This window comes from Equus caballus, chromosome 15 (genome assembly GCF_041296265.1).
Source record: "Equus caballus isolate H_3958 breed thoroughbred chromosome 15, TB-T2T, whole genome shotgun sequence".
In the NCBI taxonomy this organism is placed as follows: domain Eukaryota; kingdom Metazoa; phylum Chordata; class Mammalia; order Perissodactyla; family Equidae; genus Equus; species Equus caballus.
Window position 1 is genome coordinate 78,536,375 of NC_091698.1, and position 23,445 is coordinate 78,559,819.

At 38.9% G+C, this 23,445-nt stretch overlaps 1 long non-coding RNA gene across 2 annotated transcripts in view; it reads right to left on the reverse strand.

Annotated features, from left to right (window-relative positions):
* The window catches only part of LOC138917889 (uncharacterized), a 460,015-nt gene that overhangs the window by 349,877 nt on the left and 86,693 nt on the right, over positions 1 to 23,445 (reverse strand). For both annotated transcript variants that reach the window (XR_011426496.1, XR_011426497.1), the window contains one exon: positions 18,021 to 18,202. This is a non-coding gene — a long non-coding RNA (uncharacterized lncRNA). Of the gene's footprint in view, positions 1 to 18,020; positions 18,203 to 23,445 lie in introns of those variants that run through there.

The following is a 23,445-nucleotide window of genomic DNA, read 5'->3' on the forward strand; positions in this document are numbered from 1 at the left end:
GCATGGAAGCTGCACTGCCCTTCCTGCATTTCTTGCCCTACACAGCTCTTCCATTTGGCTGTTCCTGTGTTGTCTCCTTTATAGTAAACCAGTAATTCTAAGTGAATCGTTTTCCTGAGTTCTGTGAGCCATTCTAGCGAATTATTAAATTCAAGGAGGAGGTCATGGGAAGACTGATTTATAGCCAGTCGGTCAGAAATATGGGAAGCCTGGACTTGTGATTGGCATCTGAAGTGGGGGCAATCTTGTGGGACTGAGCCCTTAAATTGTGGGATCTGACACTAACTTCAGGTAGATAGCGTCAGAATTGAATTGAATTATAGGACACTCAACTAGTACAGGGAAAATCTCAAATATTTGATGTCACAAGTGTGAGTAGAGAGAAATAGTTTTCCCTTTAGAGAAGTAGGAATGAAAATCAAAAAAATAATTGAAAATTTTGTAGGAAATAGCATGAGAATTTAAATTCAGTTCAATTCAACAAATACTTCCTGATATTTTTTTTATTCTGAGCACCTCACCTTCTGTTAACCCAGTCTGTCACCAAAACCTTTCTCTGTCAATGGCCTTCGACTTGGTCTCCTTATTTCTACCCTTTTCCTCATTTATCCTCCAGTCTCACCTTAGCTCACATAAATCACACTAACTCCCTGTTCAAAACCATCCAATGGCTTCCCACCAGTCTAAAAAATTAAATCCAAACTTTTTATTATAGCTAACAAAGGCCTTCATGATCTAATCCTAACTAACTCTCCAGAGTCATCTCCTACTGCTCTCTCTGGGCTCATACTGCTTTGGCCACCCTGTGAGGGGAAGATGCTGTGAATCTTGCTATGCGGGGAATATGCCACCACTTTTTATCCTTAGGGTCCGTACCTAGAATACTTTTCCCTAAAACATTCATAAGGTTTGATTCACCACCTTATTCAAAGCTCAGTGCAAATGTTATTTGCCCCAGAGAAGACTGATGTCATCACTCTATCACAAATAGGATCAAAAATTCTCTCTTCCCTCTCTATCCCCTTACCCTGCTTTATTTTGATCATAGATTTCATATCAACATGAAAGCATGTTGCTTAGTTATTTACTTGCTTGCTGATTGTCTGAATCTTTCTCTACTTCTAGAATACAAGCTCCATGAGAACAGAGCTCTTATTCACTAGTAACTCTCCAAAGTCTCTTTTGAGTGAATAATTGTGTTGAGGCCCAGGTCAGGCCACCCCAAAATATGCCGCAATAACATATTGATTATTTTGAATTAAACTTACTTGAGAAGCATTTGCCCCTCCTCTCTCTAGTCTCGGTGAAAGCAGGAAATAAATCTCTCATTTGAAATGTACTCTCCCCACACCAGGAGCAAGACATCCTTATCACCAGAGTTAGGGAAGTCAGGGCCAAGAAGCCTGTATAAACAAATCTTGTGTAAACAAAACTTGTTACTTTTACTAACTTACTACCTAAAGCCTAAACTCTGCTTAAATTCCTCACTAATTATATATCCCACACCTAAGTTTCTCTGTCCTGTCTATTCCTCACAAATTTCTTGGGTTTTTGTGTAAAAAGATACATAAACTGCCTACTTTGTTCCCTCTCTGAGCATCATTCATATGATCTCCACTATGTACACAGTAAATTGGTTTTTCTCCTGATAATCTGGTCTTGTGTCAATTTTATTATGAGTTCAGCCATAAGTACTCAAAAAAGATAGAAGGACGAACTTCCCCCTCCCTGGGTCAGAGAAGCCCAGCTCCAACACTTACTAGCTATGTGAACTTGAAGAAGTTACTTTAAATTTTCTCACTCTTGGAGTCATCATTTTTTTAATGGAGATAAAAGTAAGACTACTGCTATCCAGGGCTTTATAGGAATTAGATTGCAGAATTTACTTAAAGGACCCAAAATAGTGCTAGCCCAGAGTAAGTAATAAGCAAATGGTAGTCCCCACAGATTGGATGTATCAAATGCATTCCAGCACCTTAAAAGATGACAGATTATGGGTTCTTCCATTCCTAAGGTAGAGGGGGAAGTATTCCTCATAATGCTAAAAGTTTTTCTACTCAGAGTCCCCACTTGTGTAGCCACTTAAGGGTTTGCAAAAGCCCACACGGAAAATTCTTAGCAAAGTTCCAGGGCATAAAGCTTCATGTTCTCATTTGTTCGATTTTTAAAACAGACTCAACTCACATGCTTTATCTGTAGAACAACCATTTATAGAGCTCATAGATATTGTGATTCCTGGAGGCAAGCTTACTATAAACTTGTTTAAGAGAAAATGAAAAAATGTCTCACCTTTCATTTCAGCTCTAGTTATTGGAGTTTTGGTTCCAACATGATTCCAAGTATATAAAAATTCAGTCTGGAGTGAAGATATTTACAACGCAGTTGGTGAATGCACCATAAAGGGATGAAACATCATGTGACCAGGTGTACAATTACAGCTTCCCAGACCAGGTCATGAAGGGGAGTAAACATATGTCATACCCACCAAAACAGAAATTTCCAGAACCATCTCGTTGGACACCAACATACAAAACTGTGCTCGCTCAGGATCGTGAAAATACTCTTTAGCTTTGGGAAATAACTTGGAAGACTGTGAGAAGGAAAGCCCATTCTACTGAATTTTTAATTCTTTATCTCAGCACCATGTAAGTTATCCCTGATCTCTGAAAATGGAATTCATGTAGCCACAAATCCTTGAGGAATTTTATGCAAAAGTCCAGGTAGCTCCCCAACTAGTTTCACCAGCTCTATTCTAATTTGTCTCGCACACTGGTAGTAGATGAATGTGCCCAAAGTGGACTATTTTTCCTTTCAGTCCTTTCCACAGGCACCTATTAGATTCCCCATTGTTCATGATTTGAAGCTCACATTCCTGAGGTTAATATCCAAGGGCCTGAGCATTTGGCTCTTAATTATCTTTCTAATCTTATCTCCTACTACACCCTTCAATCTGCTCTTCCTTCTTGATAAATATAATTTTCCAATTGGTGCTTTTCTATCCCTGGGCCTTTCTCGTCTCATTTTCCCTTCTAGATGGATCATTAGATTCCTCTCTTTCTGCCCAAATCCTTGTGAAATTCTTACCCACCTTGAGAATCTCTTGGTTTTATTTTTGTATTTCACTTTTCCCCTTTGTAACACTACATGTTTTAGGACTATTTTTGTGCCTGTGGCATAATTCCAGCTCACCCATTTGATTCATTCTTTAAATTCCTACTAGATGCCAGGTACCATGCTAGGCACTGGAACCTCAGTGTTGAACAAAAACAGACTCGGTTCCCAATCTCATGGCATTTTCAGCTAGTGGGCCTTCAAACGTTAACTAAATAATCTCAGAAACAAATGTACTATTATAACCATAACAGTGATTGGGAGGTACAAATGCTTGAGATACCAAAATAGTAAACTTGACCCAGTAAAAATGAGGCAAGTTTTGCCTAAGAAAATGACAACTGAGATAATGAAATCTGAAGAATAACTTCAAGTATACTGGAATAAAGAGGGTGGGAAAAAGAGCTTCTGGCAGAGTGACCTGTATTGGAAGGGATTAACTCAAGAACTAGGGACTGAAAGAAGTCATGGTTGATAGAGTAGAAAAAGAGTAGTGTGGTGTGGAGAAAGAGGAATTTGGAAATTTAGGTATTGGCCAGGCCGTGGATGGCCTTCTAGGCCAATGGTTCTCAAATACGTTAGTCTCAAGAACACTTTATACTCTTAAAACTTACTGAGAACTCCAAAGAACTTTGGCTTATATGAGCATTACATCTATCAAAACTTACTATTTTATAAATTAAACCAAAGAAATTTTTAAAGTATTTGTTAATTTAAAGTAACAAAATAAATTTACTCCATGTTAACATGAATAACATGATTTTTGTTTTAAAAAAACTATGTCTCAAAAGAAAAAGAATCAGTGAGAAAAGTAACATTGTTTTGTTTTTGCAAGTCCCTCTAATATTTGCCCTAATAAAGGACAACTGGATTCTCACATTCTCACATCTCAAACACTTCTGCATTTGCTCTGTTGCCATATCACAGGTGAGGTTGCCATGGAAAATTCCAGTCCCATTGAGAGAGAATGAGAGTGAAAAAGTAGTAGTATTATTAAAAAAAATAATTTTGACCTTGTGAAACCCTTGAATAGATCCCCAAATGACACTTTGAGAAAAGCTGTTCTATATCATGTTAGTAGATTTATGTCCTATGCCATGTGAAGACAGGATTAAAAGGATGTAAGGGAAGATGTAGGTAGATGAATACAGTGGCATTTTATAACATTTTAGAGAGACTGGTAGCTTGAACTAGGGTGTTTCATACTTATAGAGAAGATGGGAGGATTCGGGTACTAGTTAGAAAAAATCTCCTAGAGGACATTTGTTGATAGATTTGATATGGGAAAAGAAAGAAATCATCGAAAAGGACTAGTTCTAGTTTTCTGGTCTGTACTAGTCGATGGATAATTGGGCTCTTCACTGAAATAAGAAGCAAAGAAATAGGAACACTTTGGGGAGCACAATCATGAGTTTAGTTTGGCCGTGTTAAGTTTGAAGTTTCTTTCAGACATCCCCCCCAAAACGGCAAGTAGACAGTTGCTTATATATGCCCAGAGTACAGAGGAGAGGTCTTGGCTAGAGACATACGTGTGTGCCTATGGTGGTTAGTAAAGCTATTGGCGTGTTTTAGTCTGCTTAGGAGAAAATATGGAGAAACTAGAGTGTAGAACCAAGCCTTGAACAATTCCTAAATGTAATGTTTGAGGTGAAGAAGCCATATTAGTAATGTAAACAAAGAGACAGGGTAGCCATAGAGATGTGAGGAAAATCAGGAGAGTATTCTCTTAGGGAATAACCAATAGAGTAAGATTCCTGAGAAAGAGAAGAGCCAAGTTAACGTCTTGTTGTTGTTGTTCTCTAATGTAACCCTGGAAGCAAAGATACCAGGGACCCAAGCATCCAGTTATGTGAGAATGGGACAAAATTCAAATATAAACAATTGCACAGAAACTGGCTAGAAGTGAGAATTTGATTGGAAAACAATTTACCTGGTGGACAGTGCTTGTGTTAAAAGCCATAGGTAAAAATGTTACCTAAGAACTACATAGTCATCACATCTGGTTAGGTAAAGGAGGTAAGAGAGACTGTGGATGCTACCTTCATATACCCATCCTTCAAACAAGTCTTAGGGAGAAAACCATATGAAGATGTTTCATCTTTCACTAAGAGGAGAAGATTTTCAGGGCTGTACAGAATCTAAGTGCTTGACAATTGCATTTCTACTTATGAAGTTGATAAGCATTAAGGTCTTCTTAGACGCATCTAGAAATTATAATCCAATGCAAGCTGGAATGTTTCCCTCCTGAAATTCTTTCAGTAGAAAAATTGTCTCAGAAAGCAAATCTATCTGATCCTATGTAACATGCTTCCTGAGGCAACCAATGAATTTAATGAGTCCATGATATCGATCAGGAAGAGTAGGAAGCCAAAGAAAGAAAAGCTGGGAAAGCAAACAGCTGAGAATTTCCTTTCTGGATAGCAAAGGAAAACCACAGGGTAATATACCAGCAGACTTAGAGTAGCAAATTTTAGCACATCAACCATGTGCCAAATACCATGACAGATACCACAGATAAAAATATGAAAAAGAGAACATTTAGACTCTGGGGATAGGCATGTGTAAATGTATAATTCTAAAACAATGTGGTTAGTGCCATGTTTTTTTTACTCTTTCTCTTTCTATTGATTGAAAAAAAACATAGGATTTTAAACTCTCTGTGAGATAATAAAGTATTGAAAAGGGAATGGAAAAACATCTCCTGGAATTAGAAGAAATTATGAGAGGCCTCAAATTCATACTAGATAAAGTTATAGGATGGCTCATTTAGGTTCACCAAAAATGATATCTAAGCTTCAGAGAAACCTAGGTATTTTGACAAAAAATTAAGTCAGCAGAAACAGAAAAAAAGGAGGAAATGTTGCCTGTAGTTTTGATTTGGGTTAAATGACAACCAAAGAAACAAATTAAACCAAACTGACCACTGGTAGTAGCCATGACAAGAAATGAAGGCAGCTATTAAAAGAAGCCAGAGGTATGATCACCAACCGGCTTAGGAGGTCATTCTAGACAGCTTATTCAAACAATATTTGGGATAAGTCAATGTTAAGCAAAAAGAAAGTTAACTTAAATTCTAATTGATGAGATAACATTTGTTCAAAGTATATCATTTTAGTCTGAGGTATTTTTGTTTTTTTATACCTGCCTTAAGATATTTTGCTAAGCTCTTTTAAGAAATAATTCATTTTTTGTTGAAAATATAGTTTTGTGGAAAAAATAAGGTTACTCATTCATTTAAAAAGTTTTGTTCAGGGACCTGCCCAGCAGCATAATGGTTAAGTTCGCACACTCTGCTTCAGTGGCCCACAGTTGGCAGGTTCAGATCCCAGGTGGAGACCTAGCACCACTCATCAAGCCACGCTGTGGTGGCATCCCACGTAAAATAGAGGAAGATTGGCACTGATGTTACCTCAGCCACAATCTTCCTCAAGCAAAAGGAGGAAGATTGACACAGATGTTAGCTCAGCAACAATCTTTTTTCAACAAAAAGAGGAAGATTGGCAACAGATCTTAGCTCAGGTCCAACCTTCTTTACACACACACAGAAAGTTCTATTCAGTCTTCCTATGTGTCACACAATGTACTAGCTAATTATGGGATTGAAAGCAACTCAAATATGCCATGGTTTTATTCACCTTTTTGAGCTGCTTATAAGGGATTAATGAAGGTCATTCTTTCATGGGGTTGCAAAATGTTATAACAGAGATCTGTCACCTAGAGTATTTTTAACATGTTCAATATCAGAATTTAAGAAGAAATAATACCAGCATGCATGTCAGAGATATGCCTCTTACACATTCCCTTGAACAATGGCTATGGATAAGGAACAAAGGTAACTTTTAGCAGGTCACCTTGGCTGTCAGTTACCCAGACTCGCCCTACCCCTATGACTTTGTAACACAGCACATTTCACAGTACCAGGAATATAGGAGGAGCCTACAAATGTGTGTGGAACCCATTGATCAAAAAAAGAACAAGACGGAGGCCGGTCCCATGGCATAGTGTTTAAGTTTGCATGTTCCACTTTGGTGGCCCAGGGTTTGCCGGTTTGGGTCCCAGGTGTGGACCTATGCACTGCTTGTCAAGCCATGCTGTGGCAGGCATCCTACCTATAAAGTAGAGGAAGATGGGCACAGATGTTAGCTCAGGGCCAGTCTTCTTCAGCAAAAAGAGGAGGATTGGCAGCACATGTTATCTCAGGGCTAATCTTCCTCAAAAAAAAGAAAAAGAACAAGATCTATGAATCTGAATCCTTATGTAAAAATTTCAGTCCAAATTTGCCTTGGGACCCAGTGAAAATAAAGCATCAAGCACTCTGCCTAGAGTGTGTAGACAACAAATGATGAGATGAGATAAAAAAGGGTAATGGGAGCATGTGCAAAGTGCTACTGGAGCAAATGTGAGAGCTACAAAAGGACCTAGAAAGATGGTAATCCAAAAAGGAAATGCTTGAGATATGTTTTACACACTGAATAGATATTTGCCAAGAAAGAAAAATGAGCAAATCTCTCTAGGTAGAGAGAGAAAATAATCAAGGGCACAGTAGAGTAGAAGAACGTGTATATTTGTGAACCAACAATCATGTGACATTGATGAAGCAAGGCATTTGGAGTGGGACTGGGAGAATATGGACCTGAAAAAGGCTGAATGAAAGACACCAGATGGTAAAGGTCCTCTTTGCCATGCAATGGGGTGTGGGCTTTATGCTATACATTTGCAAAGGAAAGATTTTAACACTGCATCCGTATTTTTAAAAGTGATATCATTTGTGAAATTTTAACATATAAAAATGAATACAAGTGAACAAGGAGTAGGGTACGCAGACCACATTTAGTGTTCTCCTCAACCCCAGAGGGGATGGAGAGGAAAGGGGAGTGAGAGTCAACTGATGCTAAGGAGGTAGGATTGAGTTCTCCTATCCTTTAGACACACCTACCCAGCAGAACTGCAACCACACAACTTGCAAGTTGCCTTCCCATGGGAGGGGAGGGGAGGCTTCTATGACCACACTTTATCTTGACCTTCCCTCTACCCATCAATACTGCCTGTCAGTAGTCACCACAGGCTTCCCTTCCTCCATTCGTCCTCCACAAGTTATTTGACAGAAGTCCCACCTTAAACCATTTCTTACTCTACACACTTTCAGTGAGATCTCATCCCGTCTATGGTTTAATTAATTCCTATATGCCAAGGACTCCCCAAAACATGCTTCTAATGGTGATATCTCACCTGAGATTCCAGCTGGGCTTTTCTACTTGGCTGTCTCCCACATCTCCAACTCAGATTGCTAAAATGGTGCGAGTGGAAAGGATTTGAAAGATCTTCCCTTCTTACATCCACATTTCACAGATGAGAAACAAAACCCAGGAATGTTTATTGCTCTCCCTACTTTGTCTTCCTCCTCAGTGCCTGAAATGGGAGTAGAACTCCAATGCCCTGACTCATATTTCTTCTTTCCCCCAGTATTTAATTTGACATGTGCATGGACTCCAATGAGGGTCTGTGCTATGGGGAAAGCACTGTGCTAGGCACCTTAGGAAATGAAAAGATGTAAGACGCTTCAAGCAGCTTAGAGGCAATTACAGAGGATAAAAATGTACTGTAACACAAGGCAAAATATAAATGTACCAGGAGAGCTATCAAGAAAGAGCTCCTGGGAGTTAAACAAGGGTCAGTTTGTGTTTTGTTCTGTTTTGTTTGCATTTTTAAACATGTGATATGCATTTTATGTTTCTTGCATGAATTTGGCTGATTCCTAACCATGTTTACTTTTACATACCAAGCATACAGTTGGGATGCACATATTCCCTTCTCAAAGGAAAGCTGCAAATTAACCTTAGGATCATTGCTAGGGCTTTGTGTATTTTCTCCCCCAAAAGAAGCACAAAATCATTAACTTCTCTGAGTCTGGGGAAATACTGGGGTGGAAACAGATACAGAGAGGTGGTGAAGCAATTTAAGCCCAGAGCGGTTGTTGTGTTGCAGAAACTGCACAGTGGATCAGGAGACAAGCTGTCAGGACTACTCCCCACACTGCTGAAACACTTCAGCATAGCCTTCGATTCAGAAAACAACCTGTTTGTTGATTTCAGCTGCAGTAGCCATGAGAGAGCCTCGGCCGCCTCAGTCTTGGAATTGTGGCATCCACAATAGTTCTTTCTGTCTTCTCTGAGGCTTCTCCAGGTTCAGAACTCATTAGGGAAGCAGAGAGAAATGTAGAGCTCAGTAAAGTGAAATGCATATCACTAGGAACCTTTTCCATTTAAGTGTGTAGAGAGAATACCTATCAGGAAAGACATTACTGCATGAGATCCCTAAAGTCCTCTTATGGACTGTGAGCCATGATAATAAGGAACAAGAATTCAGCAAGATCCACTGAGAATCTAAATTTTAATAGGGGTCTGATTGGCGTTTTCCTAGTTATACCCTCTGCCTCAGAAAAAGGAAGAAAATTATGACAGTGCAAAAGCAACATCAACCCTCCCAGGGTCCTCCATAGCTCTCGTATCTGAGAAGTTCAGAGCAGAAGAAAATGATCAAAGATTCATTTCCAGGGCAGTAGGAGGACTAAGGAAAAGATATCTCTAGTCATAGTTAAAAGACTGGAAAATAAACTCGACGGTAAACTATAGGCAAGAACTCTGAAAAATTACCCCTTGTGACATCAACATATACAACATATTTTTTATGAAGACAGCACCAAATATAAGACTGAAAATTCCAAGAGGTAGCATGGTGTAAAGCAGCACTTTCCAAAACTTAATGAGAATCTGAATCACCTGGAGGACTTGTTAAAACGCAGCTTCTGATTCAGTAAATCTGGGATGGGGCTGGGGATTCTGCATTTTAAACAAACTTCCAGGTGAGGATGCAGCTCCTGTGGACCCAAGGACCACACAAGGGGAAGGAAAGTTCGTCAAGTTAGAGGTCAGAAAACCTGGATTGCACTCTCTTCCTCCCTTCCTCCACCACACACACACACACACACACACACTCACACTCACACACACAGACGCACACAGCCACACTACTTACAAATTTAATAATCTGCAGCCAGAAAGCTGACCTCTCTGGGCCTCCATTCCTATAAAATGGGATACTAATCATATGCCTAAAATAGAGTCTCATTGAGAAATAATACATATGAGAATACTTTAATAATAAAACAATATATAAATAAAATTTATTGCTATTTGAACAAACAGAAATATGAAATTACTTATCTTAAAAGAAAAGCCACTGAGGGTGATAATGCATTGCTGGCTGTTAAAATCACCCAAAAAGCTTTAAAATATAATCCCGCTGCCTGGACACTTCCCATCTTGCCCTGTGATTCTGATGTAACTGGTCTAAAGGTGACCCAGACACAAAGTGTTTTTTTAAAAAAAACTCTTCAAGTAATTCTAATATGTAGACAGTGTTGAGAACTGCAGGACCTTTGAGAAGAATGCTCATTGAGCAGAGCCGGCTGGGAGAGTCAGGGAAAGTCAACTGGGTGGCTGCAGAAAAGGAAAAGGAGATCTGGAGGGGTATTTGGGTCAGTGTACCTGCCCACCAAAGGAAAACTGGTTTCTCCACTGAAAAGATATTCAAAGAAAATGGGAGCAGCTGGTGAAGGTGTTAATAAGGCTTATCTCACTGTTGGTTGTGAGGATCAAATGAGATAATGTCTGTGAAGGCACTTGAATGTCTGTTAAGTGCTATAAAAATATGTAGTGGTGTTATTACCAGATTCATCAAATAACTCTTAGACCTGGAAGACAGTGAGATGTAACTGTTAAAGAGGATGACTTTAAAGCAGTCTCCTTCAGAATTTACCTCCTAAAACAATGTCTTGAAAACTGATAAAAATGTACAGAGGAATCTGTGCTGTATGAGCTAAGTAGAACCTCTGATTATTGTCTGTGATTTTTGTGTGTGTTGTTGTTCTTGAACTTAAAGTTTACTCAATGCTTTATTGACTAAGTACTCTTGAAATTTCAGTTTCGAAACAAAATGTGTTTTGGGCAGCCTCTTAAAAATAGAGAAAACTTTAAGTGGGTGCAAACAAAAAAAAAGAATTAAAGACAAGCAGGTGTGTCACATGGACAAATTTACATAAGCAGCAGGTGTTGAAAATAAAAATCCAAAAGAAGAGAAAGCATCTACTCAAAGGATGAGTGCAAGAAGGAGGTGAGGTAGCATGCCCTGGTCCACCATGGCACAAAAATATCATAGTCCTTTGCCTATGGCTATGTAGAAAAATATGGCAGACCCTTATCCATGAAATGATCTTGGATAGAAAGTCTCTCAAGGGTGTCAGGAACTCTGAAGCATAGAAAATGAAATAGTGTTGAGAAATAGTGTTGAGCTAATAGGCTAAATCTCATGGGGAAAAAGAAAAAACTGAAAAACGTGAAAACATGGAAACATAAGTTTATAACACTCTACGTGCTACTGCTTTCTTGTTTGTGGAATCCGCAGATATATGTTTGGTAGTGCAGAATAAATTGTGAACAGATAATATTTATTGAGTGTTCAATGTTTGGCTCTTTACATTATATTAATTCTTTGAATTCTCATAATAACTCATTGAGGTAAGTATTATTATTATTATTACCCTCATCTTACAGAGGAGGAAATTGAGGCAAAACCAAACACTTGTCCAATAAATGGCATAGACCAGAATTTGAAATTAGGTAGCTTGATCCAAGAGACTATAATTTAACCACTGCATTATCCTGACTCTCTAATTTGATTGGATGTTCCTAGTGGAACTATATTAACTAGTGAAGGAGAAAGTCTTTCCATCTTAATATTTCTAGACTTGATTGGGAAGGACTTGTTCCTGTTAATGAAGTTGAACGTGACATACTATCAGTGGATGGTCTCTTTGTTTCCTGCTCTTAGTTCAAGCTGTACAACCCAGAAGTGTAGCACTTTTTCTAGTCAATTTAATTTTTACGTATCTATTTTTCCTTATTAGACTATAAACTATCAGACTACGAACACCACTGTTCTAAGAACTGTGTCTTGTTCATCTTTGTAGCACTAGCGTCTGGCACAATATAACTTTGCAGAATAATTAGTGCTCAATGGGCCACTCAGGAGTAGCTATCTAACTACGTGAGGTTTAAAAAATTATAAACAGAGGGAGATCAAGAACAGAGATTTAGATTTGAGCATTAGTCCAAAACATGATAACATCACTTGAGGAAGAGAATTTAAAGACAAATTCGGGAGGAACCGAGGTCAGGGCATACATTTAGATAGTTTGGCTGGCTCATTTACCTCACTTCCAGTATTTGTTTCGAATGAAATATTTTAAATGAAATATTTTTAATAAATATACATCTTATATTTTTTTTAAACTCTGAAAAATTGAGAAGGAAGGAATAAAGGAAGAAAAGAGGCCAAATAAGAGAGAAAGAGCTTTGTGGTTTATTGATGTATCCATCACTATTTATTGAGAATTACTATGTATCAGTAATTACTGTGTTTCTCTAGGTTTTGAGTAGAACAGTTATCAAGATAGAAAGATAGAAAATATCCCTGTTCTCAAGGATCTTGTATACTAATGAGGAGGATAAAACAACGAAACTAAGAAAGTGGTAAGTGCTATGAAGACAAGTAAACAGCGCAGCATGAAGATAACACAATAAGTTAAAGCTACAGAAGAGAAGGAGTGCCACTCACAGTGTTAAAGGTAGACCCCACTAAGAAAATGACATTGAGCAGAGACTTGTATGGTAAGAAGAAAATGTGCAGATGAACATCTGAAACAGAGCGTTCTAGGCAAAGGGAATGGCAAAGGCAAAGGCCATTTTGATGAGGCGGGAACAAATGTGATGTCTTTGAAGACTAGGAAAGGCTACTGCAGCTGAACACAGAAGACTCAGGGCGATCCCAGCAGAGGGCTACTGGAAACCAAAGAAGATGAGACATGTCAATTGCTGATGAGAAGGTGAATACTGAGGTGGAGCTAACGTTCCTAGTTGGGTAACTAGGATATCACTAGTGTCTTTAAGAGTGCAATTTTAGTAGAATAGTTGGACTTGATGGGCTTTTGATTCCAGGAATCCAATAAATGAGTTAGGTGATGAGAAAATTAAAACATCTTAGGATTTTAGCAGATAAGGAAAGAAGAGAGGCTGTAGTGAATTGAAATGCAAGCAAGAGAGAAGATCATCAGTGAAGATCTTAAATGATTTAGATGATATGATTGAGGATACAAGAGGAGAAATTATATTTGGAAGGAGAGCAGCTTTTGCTGACTAAGAATTTGAGTAGAGACCATGTAAGGAAAGGGAGGCGTGATAAAAACACAGTACTGGAAAATCTGAAGTGAGAAGGAGGAAATCTGAGGCAGCTCATGGCATTTATTATTTTCCCCCACTAAAGTAGATGGTAAAGCCTTTTCTTAAGAATGGAATCCACAGGAGTAGGACTGATCATTTGAGGAGAATTGTGAATGTAGGTGACACAGAAAAAGGTGAGAAGTAGTAATGCCTAATGGGTTATGAACTAATTGAAAGCCAGAAAGCATATCTTATTCATTCCAGGGTCCCTGGCTTTACATAAAATATCTTTCACAGAAAAGATACTTGGTCCTCATTGCCCCCAAAATGAGTGTTTTGGATTTATAGAGAAAGAATATGGGAGTCTGAATTTGGAGAATCTGATTATGTCATTCCTTTCTCTACAGGATCAAGTCTAAACCCGTTTGCATGGAATGCATCGCCTCTCAATACTACAACCTAACTTTCTAGCTTTCCTTCCTGCAGCTTCTCCCACAGCTCATTCTTCTAGTCTAGCTAAACTTTTCTCTATTCCTGTAACAGACCGTGCTTTAAATGTGTAAGTCATTGTCCATGCTGTTGATCCCATCTGGAATACCACATCCCTTCATGAATGCCTGCTAAACTCCAATTCATCTTCTAAGTCTCTGAATAAATATCTTCTTTGAAATCTTGTGATTCTCTCCTCAGAACTATCTCTGGGTTCTCTCAGTTCCCTTGGCATGTTATACATACCTTCTTTGTAGCATTTATCACACTGTATTTTCCTTACTTGTTCTCATGTCCAAGTAGCTCAGGATCAGAGACAGTGTTGTATGCAATTTTAAATACTCAGGATCTATCATTATTATGCCTGGAGTGTATTAGGCCCTCAATATGCTTTTACTATACAAATGATCAGCATATCTAATGCCTTTTTCCAATGCTATTTTATTGAGCTAAGTTTTAATAGCTGATAGATCTACTAAGGTCATAATCTTAAATATATTATAAATACATTAGGACAAGTCATCTATGTTATGTGCTAAAACGAGTAATGTTAGCTTTAGCAATCATACCTGAGAAAGATCAAGATACAATTTTTTGGTGAAAAAATATGTAAAACATACTTATAACTCTGTCCAGATGTTAAGTTGATTCACTTCAAAAGAGACAGAGGAAAGAGTGATATCAGCAGAATGGCAGAGTAGAAAGCTCCAAATTCCTGTTGCTCCACAGAAACAAAAATCAAGCAGAAACTGTCAGAACTAACTTTGTCAGAAATTTGGAAAACGGTAAAAAGTTCATAGTAACCAAGAAAATACTGAGTCAAGAAGTAAGTAACTTGAAAACAGTAAGAAAGCTTTGCGATATATTTACTTGCCCTTGTTCCATTCCTCCCCATCTTAACCGCAGTCTTGAAGATGGCAGCCTGCATTCCCAGTGTGGGATCCCGGTACCTGGTTCCAGAGAGAGCAGAGCAGACTTTAACTGAAATTACTGTGTCTGTTCTAACCTATATGGGAGCGACCTGAAGGACTGATGCAAGACACTCACCTCTGTTTCACCTAACTTGGAATCAGTGAAAGCAAAAAAATGGCAGACATTCCTTGAAAACATTATAAAATGAATGGAAAATCCATAGCCACCTGGGGTAAAAGGCTATGGCTTAGACATACAATATACAGCATAAAGCCTGACAGGAAAAGCTGGGGACAATCTTTGGGAAATTGGCACTTTGAAAACCACACATGTATACTCAGGAATTTAGGAAGCCATGCTTATGCTCAGGGCAGAATTCATGTTCCTAAAATGCCTTGGAAGAAGACCTTAAGCTTTCACCTTTGGCTGATCTCTAGGCTTAGCATAAGCATGGAGTAAAGGCTAAGACAAAGTTATAAATGGCCTGGTTGAGTGTTGAAGAAGTACCACAGCACAGAGCCAGCCTGCAAAGACTAGGATAGGTGTTCATTTGTTTGTTTGTTTTAGATCCTGGTGTTCAGGAAAATCTCTATCACAACACTAGCTGAATATAGCTAAAGGAACAGAGACCTCAGTGAGCACACATGACGAGGAATACAATTACTGCAAAAATAGTTTGGAAAAGTAACTAAACAAACAGATGATTGCAACCTTCAACAATCGAGAAAAGCAAACCCTGAGGAAGGAGAAGAATCTTATTTACAAAGTTACCATATCATAATATTCAATTGTCTGGTTTTCAACAGCGGCAACAAAATCACAAAGCATACAACAAAACAGGAAAGTATGACCCATTAAAGGGAAAAAATAAATGAACAGAACCAATCGAAGCCCAGATATTGGACATACTAGACAAAGACTTTAAATCAACTGTCAAAAGAGACAAGAGCGATGCTTGTACCCATAAAAATAAGTCAATATTTCAGCATCATTTCTTGACAAGAGCTTTGAAACTTTTTAAGCCAGTGACTGATTGAGGTTTTCAAGTTTGCATCATATTAACACGAAAGTGCCAACCAATAAGATAAAAGTGCTTTGGGTGGATGCTACCAGCTGAACTGACTATCTCTAACAAATGTCTAGCTAGATTACGTTTGATAAGCAGAAACACTTTAAAGAACTACCCTCACGTGTCTACTTTGATGAGTGATCACTGACTTACAAAATGTTTCCCTAAAGTCCTGAATTAATTCAATTGTGGAAAGTCATGCTACAAAATAGTTTTGATTCTGCCTACAAGAAGAAATAACTATACTTTCCAAGTACTTAGTATATGCTAGGCAATGTGTTAAACACTTTCCATGAAAATTTTCATAAGAATTCTCTGAAATAAATACAATTAGATCTCCATTTTACTGGTAAGAGAAAATGGGCCTAAAGAAGATGAATTATTAACCAAAAAGCTCACAGAGAGAGAGTAGAGATTCGAACACAGTGCCTCCCTCCAGAGCTTAGCCACACTTATCTAACCGTGATGTCTCCCACATGCTATTGAACTGAGCTTCCCAGAAAATTCAGAGTTTTTTAAAAGTTTTTATCTATGCTTGTTAAGAAGGTAAAACTCTGCCTTCTTATATTTGATATTTGGTAAAAATATGTCCATTCCATAATTTAGAGCAGTCCTCTGGATTTAACATCTAACATTTAACACAATTAATATCAGACACATTCAGTAATAAAGACTATAAATAGCACCAGAGATATCTGCCAACTTAACTATTTTAACTTTACAAATATGTGACTCTCTTACTACTCAGAGTTTACCATGTACATATATTCGCCACTTCTAGAACTACAGAAAACCCCAACTGGTTACTATAGTTAATCCCTTGCCTTACATATAAAAAGAAAAAGAAAAAAAAACTCTTATTTTGAACAAACTTCTAGCAGTATAGGCCTTTCAGATAGATTGGTTCACCTGAAAATTTGAATGACCTTTCAGTAATTGATATAATAAAAGTAAAGTAAAAGACATAAAAATATATGGCACATGTATATATCTGATGCGCAGTTATTGAAAAAGCAGAATAGCACAACTGAGTAATAAAAATGAGCAATTGTTATGCCTAAGTGGTTTGGAAAATTCTTGGCAAGGAATTTGGTGGTGATAGAGATAAGGTTTTTATTCTGAAACTCATTATTCCTGCTTTTCACTTTGATGATTTAAAAGTCCTAAATGAGAGGTCAGATGGGGATGGTTGCGGGGAGAACCAGAGAAGGAAGTGAGAACAAAATGAGAAAGATTGAGGAACTGCTGAGAACAGAAACAAAAGTTTACTTTTCAAGTGGAAATCGAGCCCAACACAGAATGAGGTAAACCCCATTGGAGCGAGCACAGTTCACACACAAGTGAAGAACAGAGGTGGTTAATGGACAGAATGACTCACCTGATGTTGGATTTTTCTAGCAAACAGCATTTCTAAATCAGGCATCTTTTGTTACGAGTGTCAAGAGAATACAAAGACAGTCTAAATCCAACAAAGGAAATCATTGATTCAAAAAGAATAGATGAAAACCCATTGATAATGAGCCCCAGAGCAATTCAACCTCAAAAATATTTGGCAGTATTCACTGAATGTGGCTCAGCTCTTTTGGGAATATCATGCCCAGGATTTTATTATCGTTAGCAAATTCTCTTTAATTAGGATGACTTTTATTTAGTACCGAGGTCACATTTATAAAACTTTATCCTGCCTGAAAAAAAAGTCAGCGTCCTGAGGGACTACTGCTGGTATTCAATCATGGCTTTGGAAGGTTTTGCTCACAGCTGATATTCACCTCAGCAACTTCCAAATGTGTCACTTTGCTTGGGTTTTACCTATCATTGTTACTCAAGGGCCTTTGGGCAAAGTTATGAATAATCACCTAGTCTCAATCCACTGCACTATAAAGACAACAGAGTCTTTACAGACCTGATGAGTTTTCAAGCTAATTTAGGAGATCTTATAATTTTGATAGTTTCAGCTAAACATTACTTCATGCTTTCATCTAGACCTTTACAATACAATAAAAGTTTTCAGAGTTTGAGAATCACAATACGTGTGAATTCAAGTCGCATCTTTCTCCTTTCCGTCCTTTTGTCCATCAGCCTTGAGCTAAAAAAGTGCTTATTTTCTACAGGGTGATTGAGGGGTGTGTAGGAGAACAAATCACAAAAGAAAGAACACTTACATGGTGATGTTTACTCTGCAACACAACAGAGCAAGCGTTCCACAGTTTGTGCAAGGACTGCCGATGCCGTCATATTTAATTGCCTTGTGAAGGACAGAGCAGTGCGTGCCGTAACTCTGGTATATTGGTGAAGAAGGCAGGCAAGCACCAAGGAGAGAAGGAAATGTTTTCTTCATTGTCTTCTAAAGAGAAACATAAGCAGTTAAGCCAACTACAGGTTTTTTTCTGCAGATAGTAAATTTCCCATTCCTTTTAGATGGTCTAAATTTGACTTCAGGCAGAACATTTTAATTTCCCCAAATTAGTCAAGTTTTGTTTACTGTTCCAAATCTTTGGCATATAAAATTCTCTGTAGGGAATTCGTTGATGGACGATGACTACCAGCGTTCACTCTTGGTTGTCTAGACTACAGACAGCTGAGACCAAGGGCTCTTCCCTCCCAGAGGGAGCAGGCTGCACTGAAACTCAGTTTCCCAAGGCCTCAAAGACCCCTCTGTGCAGTGCAGCTGGCCTTTCCAACTTCTATAAACAGTTGGCACCTAACCCAAACTGTCCAGTGCCTAATAATCTGATAGTCTTCTCACTGACAAAGTTGTTCTTGTAAGTGTCATATAAGAAGTTGCAGTGTGTGAGGTTCCTTCCCTGGAATGCTGACTGCAGTAAAGAGTTGACCCTGGGTCTGGGATGTTCAAACCATGCCCAGTTCTAAGGAAAGACTGGCCTTTGACCAACTTCTGGAAGGTACCCTCTAAGCCCTCAGAATATCCTGCCTGATAAGAGTGCCTTTGCTTACTTAGGGCCTTGGGTCATCCCAGATAGTCTACACTAACAGTATGATTTATTGCTGGGGCCTTGAGCCACATGGTATCAGTTCAACCTCTGGAGGGGCTAGAAACCGAGTGACTAAGGTTAGTCACATGGGTGCTCCACGCCTACCTGATCAACCCTCAGTGAAAACAGAACATCAAGGATTGGGTGTGCTTCTCTGGTTGACACTATTCCATAAGTATTGTCAAACATTGCTGGGAGAATTAAACACCATCTGTCCACTTCCCTGGGAAGCCCATGCCTGGTGTCTCCTAGACTCTGCCCTCTGACCTTTTCCCTTTGCTAATGTTAATCTGGATGCTTTCACTATAGTAAACCTTAACTGCAAGTACAACTGCTTTTGTGAGTTCTGTGAGTGCTTACAGCAGATCATTGAATCTGAGGGTGGTCTTGGGGACTCTGGCCACACTGACCCACACTGTGCATCCAGCAGTCTGCTGGCTCCGTGTTCATGAGGACAGCAGGAAGACTGGGGGGCCTGCATCTTCTCTCCCTTACAACCCTTGGCTCAGAACTTTCCCCAGTGTAATCTGTTCCTTATTCCACTCCAAATTACGTGGTGCAATGGAATTCATTGACAGCAGGTGCAGAAATCATAAGCTCTTACTCATTACGTTACACATTGTTAAGACATTTATGAACAAAGATGAAAGAAATTTTATGTTTTTCGTTTCATTATTTTAAAATTTTTAATTTGAAAATTTGAACTTGTGACACAATTCACTTTGATTTCTTTTAGAATTCCAGTATCATTGAGTTACACAAAAGATCCTTTATTTGCTACCTAGTACCACATCCTCAGACCCCTATTGGTTAAAAATGCATTAATATACCAGGTAGACAGAGATAATTAAGACAGTAAAGCCAAAGAGTGTCAGAAGAGCTAAAGTAGTAAATAAAATGAACAGGCATGCCAAAACCTAAAGTTTATTACGTGTTTATTCCAGTAGTTAAGGATTCCTATGAAGTTTTTCAACTATACCTTTGTCAGATTCCTAGAAGCTATCATTGTCTATATGTATATTTTCTTATAAAAGGTCACCATTAAAAAATATGGATAAATCTCAACTCTCAGATATAAGTTATACTGATTCATATACTTGCAATATATAGTATGACCAATGTTATAACCCTTGAAGAACCCTGGCCACCTACCTGTGTCAGTGTGCCAGAGATGGTGCATAGATCATTTTTCAGGAGTGAAGTGGGCAATTGCTACCAGCATAGGCCAAGAGCAAATTATGAACTCTGTGATGTTTGTCTCTGATTCCAGTCTTACCTCTTTTCTTTGTCCCAGCTCTGCACTACCTAACCACTGCTCCCCTCTCCCAGCCCTTGAAGCATATGCTCATAGGCACACTGAACATGCACACTGAACCCACTCTGCTTCAGGTATGAGTGGCTGCCATGTCTGGCACAGAGCTTGGCACATTTGAGGCACTCAGTGTTGATCAAATGAACAACTCAATAGTCTTAACTTCTTTTTCAGAGAGGCAGTCCCTTTACAACTCAAGATTCAAGATTCTAATCAACTAACTACGCATGCCCTTGTCCACTTTTGACCTTTCAAGTCAGAATAAATAAGTAAATTTTGTATCTTCTGTGAGGATCCAATCTTTTTCTATCATACTTACCAAAATACACTAATCACATAATTTTCAAGTCAAAAAATTTTTCCAAAGAACTCTTGCTTTTGGCACAGTTTGGAATAGGGTATTTACTTAGTGAATGTGAGTACAACAGACAGCTGAGGTAATTTGCACCTAAAGAATAAAACCTAGTTTTCTTTTACTGCAAGAATCATTGCTGGTGTTTTAAATAAGTCCTCCTGAAAAAGTCTCAATTCCTGTGATACTTTATTTTTTTTTAATCTTTGTGACACTACATGCTATCCTATATTAAAATTATTCATGATAGTTTATCTCTTTTAATGGACTACAAATTCCTCAAGGGTAATGGCCTCATTTCTACATGATCCTAGAACAGTTACCTTAGTACTTAGAAGATGGCAGTTGCTCAATAAATATTGGTTAAACATACAAGTAAATGATTGGTTCCTAAATCTTTTGTGTATGTGTGCGTGTACTTTCTTTTTTCCTGTATGAAAGCACAGATTGAGCACAACTAAGAATCAAAGCTAAACTACGGGATTTGAATAAGTTCTATCTTGCAGTTCTTTGTAGATAAAGCAAACCATTGTCACAACTCCTTACTACAGCAAAAAGGAGTTACCACCAGCAGGTACAAGCGAAGATGGCCTTCTGCAAATGCCCACTGCCGTCCCCCTCTCCATTACCTTGCAATCATCTTGCACTCTTGACTCATGCCCAAACTTCTGGATCGTAGCCCACCAACTGGACTTCTGTCCTCCAAAGGCATTGTCTGCACTGGGTCACTGACTAGAGCAAAATGTCCTACTCGTGATCACTGACATTTTTTTCCAATAGCAATAATTGTCAAACATCCTTCATTCCAAACTTCATCCTAATTCTCAGTTTAACAATGTTATTTGTGGATTAAGAATAAATTTTGTTAGAGGTTTGCCCAGAGAATTAATCCTACTCTAAATTTTTAGGAATTATAGTTTTTAAAAGGAGACATTGAAAAGCAAACAAAAATCATTGAGTGATTAAGTTCAGGGCTGGAATATTACAGACTTGCCAGCCGGGCCCAGCCAGCTGCCTGTGACTTTCCACACATCAGCAAGTTTCCCTCATAAAAGGTTTACTGCTCAAGCCACGCTGGCTGCAGACAGAGTTAAACCAACACTGTACAAAAAAAGTGAGGGGAAAACAGTGTGAGACCGACTAAAACAAATTGGTAATGAAAGCAACAGCTGGATGTCAACATGTTCTGCTCTGTTAATAGCATGTCAACGGGGTGATTTTAGAGAAACCGGTGCCGTCTAATGGAAAGGCGAGAGCAGCGCCCTAATGGGACAGAGCAGGCCTGTACAGCACCAGCGGCATTCCTGCCCACTCCCTTGGGAGGGCCACCTGTGCAGATGAAAACCCGTGAAAGAAACTCTTCTCTCTTCTAAAGCCTCCCACTGAACTGCCGCCACAGGGAATCACATCCCTTTCAGGTTAATGCAGAGCTCATTTGACAAATGATGTTATGACAGAGTAGGACAGCCAAAGCAGCCAGAGAAGCACTGGAAAGTCAGATGACCTAGGTTCTGAGTCCAGCGCTGTCATTACGACCTTTGTCTCTGCTACAACTCAAACACCTCATTTGTAAAGAGAGGAATGTAATACCGTTTTCTGTCTGTCTTATAGGAGTATCTAGAAGACGACATGAAGAATTATATATAAGGACAGTTTGGAAATTGCAAACATTGTCCATCAGATAAGGAACTCTTCTTAAATGGCTGGCTGGAGAGTTTTTGAAAACTGGTTTCATAACTGTTTCAGAGCACGTAAAGGTGAGTCTAATACTGAACCATTTCTTCTTCTCATAGCTCGGGGTAAACCCAGGACCATATCACTGCTGAGAAATTGTAGGTCAGATGTAATATCACATGTTGGTTGCATGCGTATGTGCTAGATCTTCTCATCATTTCACCCTCGCAACAAGCCTCTGAATTAGGTATTATCATTCCACTTTACAGATAAAGAAATTGAGGCTCAAAGAGCTTAAGTAAGTTGCTCAGTGTCACACAGCTATTTAGCTGCAGAACCAGGATTTGAACCACAAAGCCTTAGTTTTAACCACTATGCTACATCCCTGCCTTCATTTTGAAGAGAAGTAAAACACATGATGTTGGGAGAAAGAGAAAAAAAAATCACCCTCACACCTCCCACCCCACAGCAGGCCCCCAACTGAAGGAAGGGAGGTGTGTCAACCCAGAATTAAGTAAGGAATTTTTATTACCCTGGAGGTTACACTTTAATTACTGTTCTTATGACCAGCTGTGACCCAGAGCTTTTCTTTTAATCTACTATTTGGGGAAACTAGAGAAACTATGAGAACTTCCCACATTTTCATTCAATGTCAAGAAAGAACTAGGCCCCAGAGGGAGTTTGTAGTTAAAGAGGAGAAAAGCATTAAGTAGCTTTATGAATTACTCCACTCTTTCAAAATATTTAGTTACACTTTCCTGGACCTAGGAGTAGAAATGCCTAGTGTTTAAGAAATATCATTGTCAGTGCAGACACGGAGCATGGTTTGAGACCAGCTAGGTGTTTCAGAGGGAGAATACTTGGGGGAGGAAAAGCAGGCTCAGGATGAATCCTCTCTCTTACTAACACATCCCCAGGCCAGGCCAGGCCTTTGGAGTTCTCTGTGTACAGAGCTGCCTTCTGGCTCTCAGGCCCCAGCAGAGCTCTCAAGCAGCCAGCCTGTCCAGTGCCTCCTTAAAAGCCAAGTCCCTTCAGGTCTCTGATTCCTTCCTCCTTCCCCTGCTTCCTCCCATCCTTTGGAGAGTTGTACTTACTTCTGTGAGACGTCAAGTGTAAAATGGACTGTGCAATCATTTCCCCAGCCAAGAATATGATCTTATAGACCCATATAGTCATGCATCATTGCAACAACTGCAGATTTACAGAGAAAAAGAAAACTAAGCACAAATCAACACTGTACCAGTTTGGTGGAGGGG